General features: G+C 41.9%; 1 protein-coding gene across 1 annotated transcript in view; it reads right to left on the bottom strand.

Moving 5' to 3' along the window:
- Nucleotides 1-12612, bottom strand: part of LOC138796773 (uncharacterized) — a 51616-nt gene extending 39004 nt beyond the window's left edge. Inside the window, exon 1 of the mRNA XM_069976453.1 lies at nucleotides 12530-12612. The gene's annotated coding sequence lies outside the window, so the exon portion shown is untranslated. The remainder of the gene's footprint in view (nucleotides 1-12529) is intronic.
- Nucleotides 12613-12831: the final 219 nt, after the last annotated feature.

Here is a 12831-nt window from a genome sequence, read left to right as displayed (position 1 = left end):
ACTAACCCCAGTCTGTGCATTTATTGCTGGTTATTGACTTAGTCTCTGCCTGCTTGTGTCTTCTGTTTATTTGCATCTCCTGATCTTTGACCTCCCTTGCTTGCCACCTGCCCCTGTCCATATTGCTTGTACTTTGACTACGCCCTTTGGATTCTGATTTTGTACTTTTGCTGCCCGATTGTTGTGACCCGGACTGTTTACTATTCTTTATTGTGTTTGTTTGTCTGTCTTGTTCTGTGTGCACCTATACTAGTATAGGGAATGTCTTTGTGGTTGTCCACGGCTGCCTAGGGCCGTTTGAGGCAAGTAGGAAGGGACAGTTGGTGGGTTCAGCGTCAGGGCTCACTGTCTTGTCTTGTCCCTGCCGTCCGGTGTCTGACATATGGTATGCAGAACCTGTGTAGAGATGGATATACCTCTACAGTATATGGTCACTGTATGAGGTAATATTGGTCTTTATTCAGTAGCAGAGTGGTGACATTAGTCAGTATGTGGTGGTATTATTTGTCCCTCTGATACTGTTGGCCTTATTGATCATAGTATACTGGAATTGGTCAGTAACAGTATGGTGGTATTAATAGTGGTCATAGTGTGGTGGCAATAGTTGCCCTTTATATACTGGTATTCTTGGTAATATTGGTATTCGAACATGCCCCTAAGAAAAAGGATTAAAGGAATACTCTTTAGTTCTATAGTTCTTAAAGTCATTCTGCAAGTAGAAGAGTGGAAGAGGGCAAAAAAAAACCCATTTATGAACAATAGTACATCTTAGCATTCTGTTGGTGAACACTTTGAACGTGGGTTTGGAATTTGCTGTCGGGGACACTTAGATTTCAGGTCTGGTTTGTAGTAGTAACAGCTAAGAGACAGGTAAGTACCTGAATTAAAAGGAATTTGAATTGCAATGGAAGGCATTATTTACTAGTTACAGGGAAGGACAAGCAGAGTTTAATAAGTCAAACAACAATCGGGTAGCAAGTAACACTCAAATGAGGAAGAGATTAATAGCAAAAGAAACAAAGAAACCACAATACAGTAAATACAAGGAATGTTCAGCACTAGAGATGACTGAACTGAACATCACGAACCGAGATTAATTCCGAACCTTGTCAAAAATTTGATTAGAAAACTAACCAAATTTTACAAAACGTTTATACTAAAGTTCATACAAAATGGCGGCTGCACATAATACATTACATTACAGCCAAAGTGCAGGTGCAAGGGGTTATCCATAATCCCTTGCAGCTGGGCAATGGGCTGCAAGGCACCCTTCTGCCGATGTCACACGTTCTTCTTCACTAGATATATATTGGAGCAAATCAGTTCCTATACAGTGAACTGAACACATACATTTACACTAGCTAGAGAGGGTTAGAGAGGGTTATAGAAGGGACAGATAGAGTATAGTATGAGGGTAGTAGTGTAAGCTGTGTAGCTGTCAGTTGGTCCCTGCCCTGTAACTCTGTGTGTCATTACATGCTGTCCACAGCTCTTCTTTGGTGAACATACACAATGACAGTCATTCTGCTGCCATTCAAGTCCAGGGACAGGATTAACTTCACCCAGGAGAGCTGTGGATATTGGAGGATCACTGAAGTCCAATGAGTCATTGCACGTCAGTGATCCTCAAACATCCACAGCTTTCCTGAGTAAAGTTAACCCTGTTAATAGGGAGAAAGTGTATTGAAGAAATAATAAAGTGTTGTCACAGGCCAGTTCCCATAACTCTCTTCTGAGGAGATCATCCACAGAGGTTGAATGGGGGCTGCATCTTGCTGTTGTTGATATTGATGGATCTTGTAGGTTCCCAACAGGGCCAACTCCCTATACTATAGAGGTCTTTTACCAAGTAGTGTCCATTAGAGTTTCTGCATAAAATAGTCACCAAACAAGATCCTTCATAAAAAGGATTCAGACTAACCAAAATTGTACACCAAAATTCTGACAACCTCCCGAACTGAACTTTTGAAAACTTCACTTATCTCTATATAGCACCTTAGGTATGCTACATGGAAAAGATTTCTTACTTTTATAACAGAATTTAAAGAATGGATTTAAAGGGATTGCCCAGTTTAGAAAACCCCGATAAATAATTTTGAGTTAAAGGGGTTGTCCGGCGCAAAAAAATTATTCACAGAATAACACACATTACAAAGTTATACAACTTTGTAATGTATGTTATGTCTGTGAATGGCCCCCTTCCCCGTGTCCCACCACCCCCACCCATGTACCCGGAAGTGTGGTGCGCTATACATACCTGTCACGTGCCGACCACGGTCTCCGATCCTCAGCAGTGACGTCTTCTTCGGGTGGCCGGCGGATCTTCCCGAGTGCCGGCCGCCGTCTGCAGCGTCATCCGAAGCTCAGCCGCGATTGGCTGAGCATAACTGTGCTCAGCCAATCGCGGCTGAGCGGCTGATGACGCGGCCACGTCATCAGCTGCTCAGCTGCGATTGGCTGAGCACAGTTATGCTCAGCCAATCGCGGCTGAGCTTCGGATGACGCTGCAGAGGGCGGCCGGCACGCGGGAAGATCCGCCGGCCACCCGAAGAAGACGTCACTGCTGAGGATCGGAGACCGTGGTCGGCACGTGACAGGTGAGTATAGCGCACCACACTTCCGGGTACACGGGTGGGGGGGGTGGGACACGGGGAAGGGGGCCATTCACAGACATAACATACATTACAAAGTTGTATAACTTTGTAATGTGTGTTATTCTGTGAATAATTTTTTTGCGCCGGACAACCCCTTTAATAGAGGACTCAACATTCTTATCCCTTGACCAGAGCGGAGAGAAATTACAAGGAACACCTTTCGCTGTGCTTTCCTGTCCTATATTACACAGGTAAATAATTGATTTTAATTGGCACTGGTAACTGGTAACTGGTAAATTATTTGTTTAAGGCTTCATTCACAAATCTGTACTGTATGTGAGACCGTAATGCATATTTCGTGATTGCAGGTGGCAAATGCATGGCATTCATGGCTTTGTGCATTGGCCTATAGAATTTAATGTGTCCCATACAGTCCGTACTTGCAGGTCTGCAATTGCAGAACGCAAATTATGAATGTGTGGATGAGGCTTAGAAAAAAAAAAAAAACACATTTTTCCAAAAGCAGCACCACACCTGTCCTCAGGTTGTGTGTGATGTTACAACTCTGCAGGAGGACAAAAAGTGGTGCTGTTTCTGGAAGGACCCATTTATAAATTGGGATAACCCTTTAAAACATGTAATGTATTGCTAAGTCTATGTTCCCATGACATACTAAAGATTGCAAAGAATGGTCATTGTTGTTAAACGTTGTTTAACAACGGCCATTCTTTGCAATCTTTAGTACATTGTGGGAACATAGCCTAAGGCCTTATTCAAACGTCCTGTAATCTATAGATCCGTATTTCCGTACTTGAGTTAGTGCACATTGATGTCTATTGGGTTATTCGCACGATCAGTAGATTACAAGGACGCATCCTGAAGGAAAAAAAAAAGGACATATCCTAGTACGGACCCAGATTTTTTTTCAGATTCTCTAATAGAAATCAATGGGATCTGCTATATTCTCTATGGATTGTAACCTCTTTTTTTTTTTTTTCAACGGTATTTCCGTAAAAAAAAAGTCATTAGTGACAAAAAAAAACGAAAACGGATTTACGGAAATACAGATGCACTACAGATGCCCAATCCGTAATTTTTAAAGGATTGTGCGGGTGGATAGTGGGAGGAATCTACAGACATGAAAAAAATACTCAACGTATGCATAAGGCCTAAATGTGTAATGCAGATTTTCTGTAATCATTTTAGATTTTTGCAGGTTTTCCCATCTATCAACTATTGAAGAAAAACAGGTCTGTCAAGATTCATCATCACAAATCATTTTTTTTACTAGTTAAAAATAACAATGTCATAGTAAGCATTTTTGTAAAGTGAGTTTTTTTTTTAAAGACTTACATCATGTTTGGTTGCCTTTGGTTCTGTCATTTTTACAAAATATGCAAGATTTTGAAACATTTAGGAAAATTACCATATTTTCTGGTGTATAAGGCAACTGGGCGTATACAGGGGTTCGCCTTATACGCCGGAAAATGTTAACCCCTGCCTGACCGCAGCCCTGCTGTGGTCAGGCAGGGGTTACCTGCAGCTAAATTAATAAAACAACAAACAGTTAACTCACCTGGGGCCTGTTCCCGGCCTCCACGCATCTTCTTCTCCGCTCCTGTTCCGTGTGCAGGCAGTGTGATGTACACTGACTGCGCCGGGGATGCCCGAAGCTCTCCCGAGCAGCCTAGTGTCTAGTTGGAGACTCTCGGCTGCTCGGGAGAGTTTCGGAAGAATGACAGAGGCTTCGGGAGGCACTGGAAGTACTCAAAGCCTTTGTCAGTCTTCCGAAGCTCTCCCGAGCAGCCGAGCATCTCTGGTTAGGCGCTCGGCTGCTCGGGAGGGCTTCGGGCATCCCCAGCGCAGTCAATGTATGTCACACTGGCTGCGCTGGGAACGGGAGCGGAGAAGAAAACGCGCAGAGGCCGGGAACGGGCCCAGGTGAGTTAACTGTTTGTTTTTTTTTAAATGATTGCCCCATTCGGTGGGGATGCGGGCCATTTTTGAGCCCCCCCCCCACCGTATGGGGCGACCATATAGGGCATATAAGACGACCCCCGACTTCTGACAAGATTTTTCAGGGTTAAAAAGTCGTCTTATACGCTGGAAATACAGTAGCTACTTTATATTATTAGAATAGGGTACGTTGTTGAAATATCAAAAGCCTAATGTGTTCATTAGAGATGAGCCAACTTTCAAAACGTTTGGATTCGCACGAACAGAACAATCAGCATTTGAATCCTGCTGCCTGGAGAAGGTGAATGCAGCCCAAGGACTGGAAAACATAGGTACAGCCTATGGCCTATGGCTGTATCCATGTTTTCCAGGCAGTCCTTGGACTGCATCCACCTTCTCCAGGCAGCAGGATTCAAATACTAAATGTTTGGATTTGGGTGCTAACCCAAACTTTTGGCAAGTTCGCTCATCTCCAGTGTTCATATTAAAAAGAAAGTAGAAGTAGATTAAATAGAAGGAACAGCAATTGGGTGAATGAATTAATATCCATTTATGACACCTGTTTGGAATTGAGAGGAATGAGTCTCGATGTACTTGGACTTCCTATTGTTTCGAGCTGAAAATCCAAATACAACATGGAAATTAGATGTATATTGCAAGCACTACCTGCTATCACACCTTCTAGAATTCAAGATAAAATGATGTTCAGTGGGGGCCTGACTTTTAGGACCCAGAGGGTATCTGGGACATCCATATTCAACTATATTTAGCTGTGTCTGTGGTTTCAGGTGAAATGAAATTATTGGCTTCCCTTTAGGTCTATATCCTATGAAAATGTAGGTATAAAGTGGGTCTGCAGCACAGAACTCAGATTCAGGTTTAGGGCACAGTATTTATCGGTTTATTTATTTAGAGGCTCTGTGGAACAAATACCTTTTGAGGTTCTGTAGGGAGCACTTTGGCACAGTTACTTTTGAGAGCACTATGGTGGAGCACTTTTACCACTGAAGGCATGAGGACCACATGAGGGCACTTTGTGGGCACTATGACTTTTGGAAAAGTTTATTACTAGACAAATCAGCTTTGAGGTGCAAGGGAGCACACGACTATAGGATACAAGGAACCTCAAGCGCATGAACTAAAACTAGGCTTCTTTATGGAGAACAGTTACAAGCTACTGACTACAATATGCTTCAGGCCATTGTTGCCTTTGGTCATGGTAACTTCTAGCAACAACAGATTTGTATATAAAGAGTGAAAGACATCCAATGGGAAAACAGTGTATTGGTACATAGTCTCAATGGGTGCTACATAAAACAGCGTACATATACACATCATATACGCATCAATATTGAACATTTGAACAAACAAAATTATTAAACCAGATTAATAAATATAAGTAAATCATCACATTTAGAGATGAGCAAATTTACATTACAAACAAAGCAAATCGCTTGCTCAGCAGTGGGTTTATACATCGGCTGCCTGGAAAAGCAGGATCCAATCCTGGAAAACTCTCCAGTTTCCCAGGACTGGATCCAGCTTTAACCAGCACCCAGGGCGGAGTAGCAGGGAGTGTCACAGAGATCAAAGGCAGCCGACGTATCAGCCAACTACCGAGCAAGTGAAGCAATGTTGTTTAGGTCCTAGGGACCTCAGAAGAAGAATTGTTGATACACATCAGGCAGGAAGAGGTTACAAATCCATCTCTACAGAGTTTGGACCCCACCAGTCATACATGCCAGTCTTATATAAAGCCCTGCCCTCACCCCCCATCCCCCTGCAGTATACCTTTGCTGATAAATAATCCAGGAATTGTCAGCATGTGTATTATGTGCATTGTAGCATTCATCCGATAATAAGAGATGAATTTCGCAGGTGATTATCTAATAATTTAAGTGTGCTGAAAGTATTTGGTCTGACTAGTGTTTTATATAGCTGTTGGGTGTGTACAGGTAGCATCCCTCCAAGCCACCGTGTCTACAGGAGCTCAAAGCTATATAGAGACACTGTGTTATAAAAGTGAATGGTAAGTAGTATAGATTTGTATTGCTTTGAGTTAGAAGATAGAGTAGAAAAAAGTAACATTTCTATCAATCAGTTGTAATATAACTTATAGAGCTTATAGCCAAGACACATGAATGTTCCCATGGTGCTGTTTGGGGATATGTGTTTTACTCTCCAGCAAGATAACAGGGATTTGTCTTCTCTTCTGGAATTTCCAGGTACAATGCTTTTTGTTTGCTGTATGAAACTAAAACTGAATGAGGGGAATCCCTAAGAGCCCAGAAACGTAAAGAAAAGTATGAGGAAAAGAACAAGAGAACATGTGTGACGCATTTGCTGCTAATCTTGACAACCTTTTCTTTTATTTTTTAAAGGGTTTTCAACAGGTCTCAGTGACCAAGAAGACAAAATCAGCTAAACTTGCAGAAAAAGCACTGGGCTGAACAGACTGGCACTGTGCTGGGGTGAGGATTTATGTTACAGTGGTTACAGAGTTCTTAGAGTTAAAGGGGTTGTCTGGGAAAATCACATAATTGGGGATGCAGTCAGGGCTGCGAGGGAGATGACAGTGATACATACTCACCTGTCCTGCTGCGCTGCAAGTGCTGGTTTCCGACCTGCCCACTCGTTACCGCTGTCAGCGTTTTCACAAGGTCCAATGATGTGCCGCTCTCATCGGCTACACCAATATCTGGCTACAAGTAAAGGGCTGCTAGTGTTGTGGACACAACATATGAAAAACCTGCAAACATCTCTTTAGTGGCAAAAAATTTCAGTCGGTCAGTAACAACACCATACAGAAAATAAAAAAAATGTAATCAATTGCAACTCAACATATCTATTTTATTTGATAACTTGTAATTTATGTTATGTGCAATATGTTGGTTGCACGACAGGTCAGATAGCACAAACAGTTCAGTTAACATATCTGCCATGTCACAACACATTTAAAGTCACCACCTAGGTAATGTAGCCAGTTTCTCCTGTATGGGGATAGAGCATCTAAAGAGACCTATCAAAGGAGGAGATAGGAGGGGTTTCCTTCCAGTAGGGAGGTGGGCTGGATATTTACACGGAATACTAGATATCCAGCGGGCTTCATGTATTGGCGCAACCTTTTGTATTAATATTGACTGTATGTAATTTTTGTTACCTTGATACCTTAGCCTAATCCAGTATTTTCCTACAACGTGCATTGTTTTTTATGTATTACAGATTTATTATTTAAAGGGGTAGTGCAGTGTAACAGTGACATGTATTCACTAAATAGCACACATTACAAGGTTATACAACCTTGTAATGTGTTTTATTTAAGTGATGTTTCCTCCCCCCCAACAACCCCCCCCCCCCCCCCCCCGGAAGTGTGATTGAGTATACTTACGGAATCACTGTCGACCCCGGCCGCCAACTTGGGACGATCACGTCATCTTCAGGGGGCGGCCTGACTGCTTCAGCCCTCCCTCATGCCGGCCCCCTCCAGCGCGTCATCAGCTGCTCAGCCACAATTGGCTGTGCATAACATCGTCCCAAGATGGCGGTTGGGGTCGACAGTCATTCCGTAAGTATACTGTATCACACTTTGAGGTCCACGGTGGGGGGTGGGGGTAAACATGGGGGGCCATTCACTTAAATAACACACATTACAAAATTGTATAACTTTGTAATGTGTGTTATTTAGTTAATAAATATCTTACACTGCACTACCCATTAAAAGGTAATTGTGTTTTTATTATTATTGTTTATCATTATGTATGTTGACATATTATGAATGAAATTATACCTTCCTTTCCCCTCCTTCCCCTCTTCTCCTGCCATGGTCACATAGTTGGGCTTGTGATCCAGGAGGTGGGTATATTTCTATAAGCTGGATAACATTCTATAGATAAGGACACAACAAGTAAAGTGGTGATTTCCCTGTCCTGAGAGTCCATGCCTCTCGTGCTGCATGACAATATCCTGCTGGCCTTAGAAGCAGCTGATTGACATTGCATTCCATTCTGTAGTCTATTATCTACAAATACACCCAAGCCCTTCTCTACCAGTGACTCTCCCAGTGTAAGTCCCCCTAGGACATATGATGCATGAAGGTTTTAAGTGTCCAGATACATAACTTTACATTTGGGTTAACCCTCTACTTGTGATTTCTTATGTTTGCCACTGTATGCCACGGTTACTTGTCCAATCCTTGAGCTGGGTATTTCACGCTACACCCTCCCCTCACTTCAGGCCTATTAGAGGCTTTAGTTTGGGGCCTTTTAGAGTGTTCCTGCCCAATCCTAGAAGTAGTATAAAAGGTAAGAAACGCTAGTTTAGGGGGGTTCTAATCGGCGTGTTCCTAAGAGAGTATAATAACAAGAGAGTTCTCCTGCACCAGTAACTTCCAGGGACTGGCCTGGAGGCCACATCACTTGCATGGGACTTTATGCTACAAAGTTTATTTTAAGAATTCTCACAGACTTTAAGTTATCCATGTCAGGCTAGAAACCTAAGTGGGGAAACTACCACAAAAAGGACCAACCTTGTCTATGTCTGGGGTGACCACGTTCTACAGTTTCTAATCAGGAAGTCCTTCAGCAGACCAGACTATCCCTAGTGGAGCAAGAGCAGCTAAAGCTGACGTATTCAACTTAACCTTCGCTCATCTGTCTTGGGTAATCTTGAACGGTTGGCTACACCTGGTTGTTTACACACAGACCTGACTACTTTAAAAAGCTGTGTGTCAGTACATCCAGGGGTGGGCGCATACCACTCCTGGCCACCGTGACAAGTGCCTCAGAGTACAACATCTTGCCCAGCAACCCCTGGTTCACTGCAGTAGTTGTAGGTGTGGTGTAAGAGGAACCACAGAATCCAGCAGCTAACTTTACCAGTAAGAACAGTTTACTAAATCTTTAAAGGTGCCGTACAATATCACAGTCTCTCTCTTGAATCAATAAGGTACGGGCAATGTATAAATATTAAATCCCTGTAGCTGGGTACACTTTATAGATCTGAACTTCTCGCTGGCAGAACATAGTTAGATAATCTCAGCCTATTGCTGGTGGATGTAAGAATAGTCTCTGAATACTTTATAGACTTGCTTGAGTTACATGACTGACTTGTAGATAAGTTTAGGGCTACCAGGGAAACCTGTCTATGCAGAACTTGGATGACCTTATACTTGATACAAAAAACGGTTTAGAGAATGCCAGATAAGATCACGACTTGCCAGATCCAGGAGCATGGGCCCCAGCCTGAACAACCAGGTGTAGCTAACCTCTGAAGATTACCCAAGAGGGCCATGTGAATATCAGTGGGGTACTTTGGCTTTATCTGCTCTTAACCAACACAATGAGGATGGGCCGGACAGCTAAAGAACTTCCTGACAAGATACTTTACAGAACGTGATCAACCCAGACATAGTCAAGGTTTAATCCCCTTTGGTGGTAGTTGCCCCACTTAGGGTTCTAGCTCGACATGGCTAGCATGAAAGCTGGGAGTATTCTGAAAATAATTTCTTGGCATAAGGTCCCATGTCGGGGACCTAGCCACCAGGCCCTGAAGTAAGCTACAGCAGGAACACTCTCTTTTGGATATACTCTCTTGGAGAAAAATACACTTACAGCATCCCCAAAACTAGTTTGCCTCACCTTTTATATCCCTGAAGGACCCAAGGATTGGGCAAGAATTCTTTAGAAGGCCTTAACTCTAGCCTGTGATAGGTAGGGAGAGAGGTACCCAGCTCAAGGATTGGTGGAACAATAAAACTGTAGAAAACAGTGGCATTATGACAGGATAAGACAGACAATCACTCACAAAGCAGTTAACCCTTTAGTTCCTTCCTTCAGCTGTGCTACAGAAAATAGAAGATACAGTGACATCTAATGGAGGGAGTAGCATACTACGTACTTTAGCCCCAGAGCACATACATACAATCTTTACCGACCTACATTTGTTGCTACAGACTGCAGTGGACACCTGCTCTAGGACACTGCACATTTATCCACATTAAACCTCATTTGCCAAGTGGATGCCCAAATACTGTGTGTTTGCTTGCACCATATGCACATCTTCCATAGACTGTACTGTACTACATAGTTTGGTGTCATGACATCTGCAGTTATAGTAATAGTGCTAATAGCTATAGCAATGTTTGGCAACCAAATTGCTTTTTCAGAGCCATAACTTTTTTATTACTTTATGTTTTACTTTTAAAAAACTACTTCATATGACCATATTCTGATTTCTTTTCTTTTTTTCAGATTTAGAGAATTGTGTGAAGACTTGGTTTTTGTGGAACAAGTTGTAGTTTTTACTTTTATCATTTTATGGTAGATGCGACTTTGTGATTGCTTTTTAATTCAGATTTTTGTAAGGACAGCAATTCTGACATTGTTATCCTATCGTATTGCTTGCATTTAAGGTAAGGAAACAAGGAAATGAGAAAGTGTCATTGCCAAGTATTACTAGTCCTGCTTGTTCTCTTACAGTAAATCAGATAAACAAATAGAAACAGTCTCGGGCCATAGATTGTATGTTTTGTGGTTATATAATGTATTTTTAATGCAGTCAATATCCTTGTACACTTTAGTTAAAACATTACACATGCCCCTGTGTTTGATGTATATGCTGGAAAAAAAAACTCCTGGCCCACCAGGACATATCCATAGTTCTATATTTCCACCATGGAAGCCCATAAGAGAGAACAAACTTCCAGCAGACGTGGTTGGTAATTTCACAGTAACTGAATGTAAACCTGCCTGGCATAAAAAAAAAATTATAAAATGCCTGTGCAAATATGCAAATTCATTTATTAGGAGCACTGGGGACATTTCTTGCCCCCCATCCCCCCCCCCCGCAGCACCATTCAGCCTGCCCACCAGCTCAGATGCTCACACCTACTGACGCATATACCAGCCTGCCTGCTCATGCATATGCATTAGAAGGCAAGAGGGGGGGGCTACTGCAGCCTCAGTTTTTAGTGAAGTTAGGATGTGGCTTTAATACCTTGACACAACTGGTACACAGAGAATTGAGCCAACTGCTTCCAACTCTTAGTGTAATGAAGGTGCCAAACAGGTGGTTGTTAGGGGTTGCTAAGATGGCTTTGTCTGGGGCATGCAAAAATAAAAGTTGTTTCCGCATCATGTAAAATTAGCTTTGGTTTCACTTTAGACTTATGTGTGTCTTATTGTTTAATCATGGAAATTTCTAAGAAGCTGGAAATGAAAAGTGGCACACGGTCCATAAATTTTGGTCCAGTTGAAAAATTTCTATGTGTGTCCTGAAATTTCACCATTTCATTTTTGGTGCATTGTGCTCCAGAATTTGTGTCAAATAATGGTAAACTGTGTTTCTGCCTCCAATAAAGTTGGGTTTATCTGTAAAAATATATTTCAATGGTGAAAACTGTATATTTAAATGCTGAAAATAAAATGCAAAATTATTTTGTAGTCCACCTATGGATCTCTGGATCTCTAGGTCTCTGCCTTTACTTCAAGGAGTCACTGTACAAAATCTACTCAGGCCCACCATCACTTGCTCCCTCTGAACTGTTTTTAGCCCACTGGCACACCCTTTATTAAAGAAACTCAGGCCCATATATATCTCAGTTAGTACTGGGATTTTATTTTCTGGTTGGATAACAAACAAATGTTTGAAGGGAATGTGTAGTCAGAAAAGGATCTACTGTTTAAATCAAGATTTCACATTAAACATATTTTTAAAGATGTTTTTTTTTTTTTCAATTTTTCATTTAACAATCTATTTTTTTAAATCATTTTGAAATATTGCAATTTCCATTCCACCCACTAATCCTAAAACTAAGCTGAGGCTTCTTGTTCTGTTTGTGGTGATAAGGAGGAGACTGCTGGAACGTGATTTGTACAAAATGACAGTGAAAGGGGTTACCAGTATAAAATATAGATAAGGCAATAACAGCTCAGCCTCACCTCCCCTGTAAAATGCAGTTCACAGACCTTACAAGTACTTACAAACCAGCCGCATACATAGAGTAAGACCTGGAACATAGGGAGAGATTTATCAAACATGGTGTAAAGTGAAACTGGCTCAGTCGCCCCTAGCAACCAATCAGATTCCGCTTTTCATTCCTCACAGACACTTTGGAAAATGAAAGGTGGAATCTGATTGGTTGCTAGGGGCAACTGAGCCAGTTTCACTTTACACCATATTTCATAAATCTCTCCCATAGTGCATATATACTGTACTGTATTGGATGAATAAAAAAGGAACACATTGACAGCAGAGAGGGACCCTACCAAATCTCAATGTCATC

Source organism: Dendropsophus ebraccatus, chromosome 7 (assembly GCF_027789765.1).
Source record: "Dendropsophus ebraccatus isolate aDenEbr1 chromosome 7, aDenEbr1.pat, whole genome shotgun sequence".
Lineage (NCBI taxonomy): Eukaryota > Metazoa > Chordata > Amphibia > Anura > Hylidae > Dendropsophus > Dendropsophus ebraccatus.
This window is presented reverse-complemented; position numbering and strand designations above follow the sequence as displayed.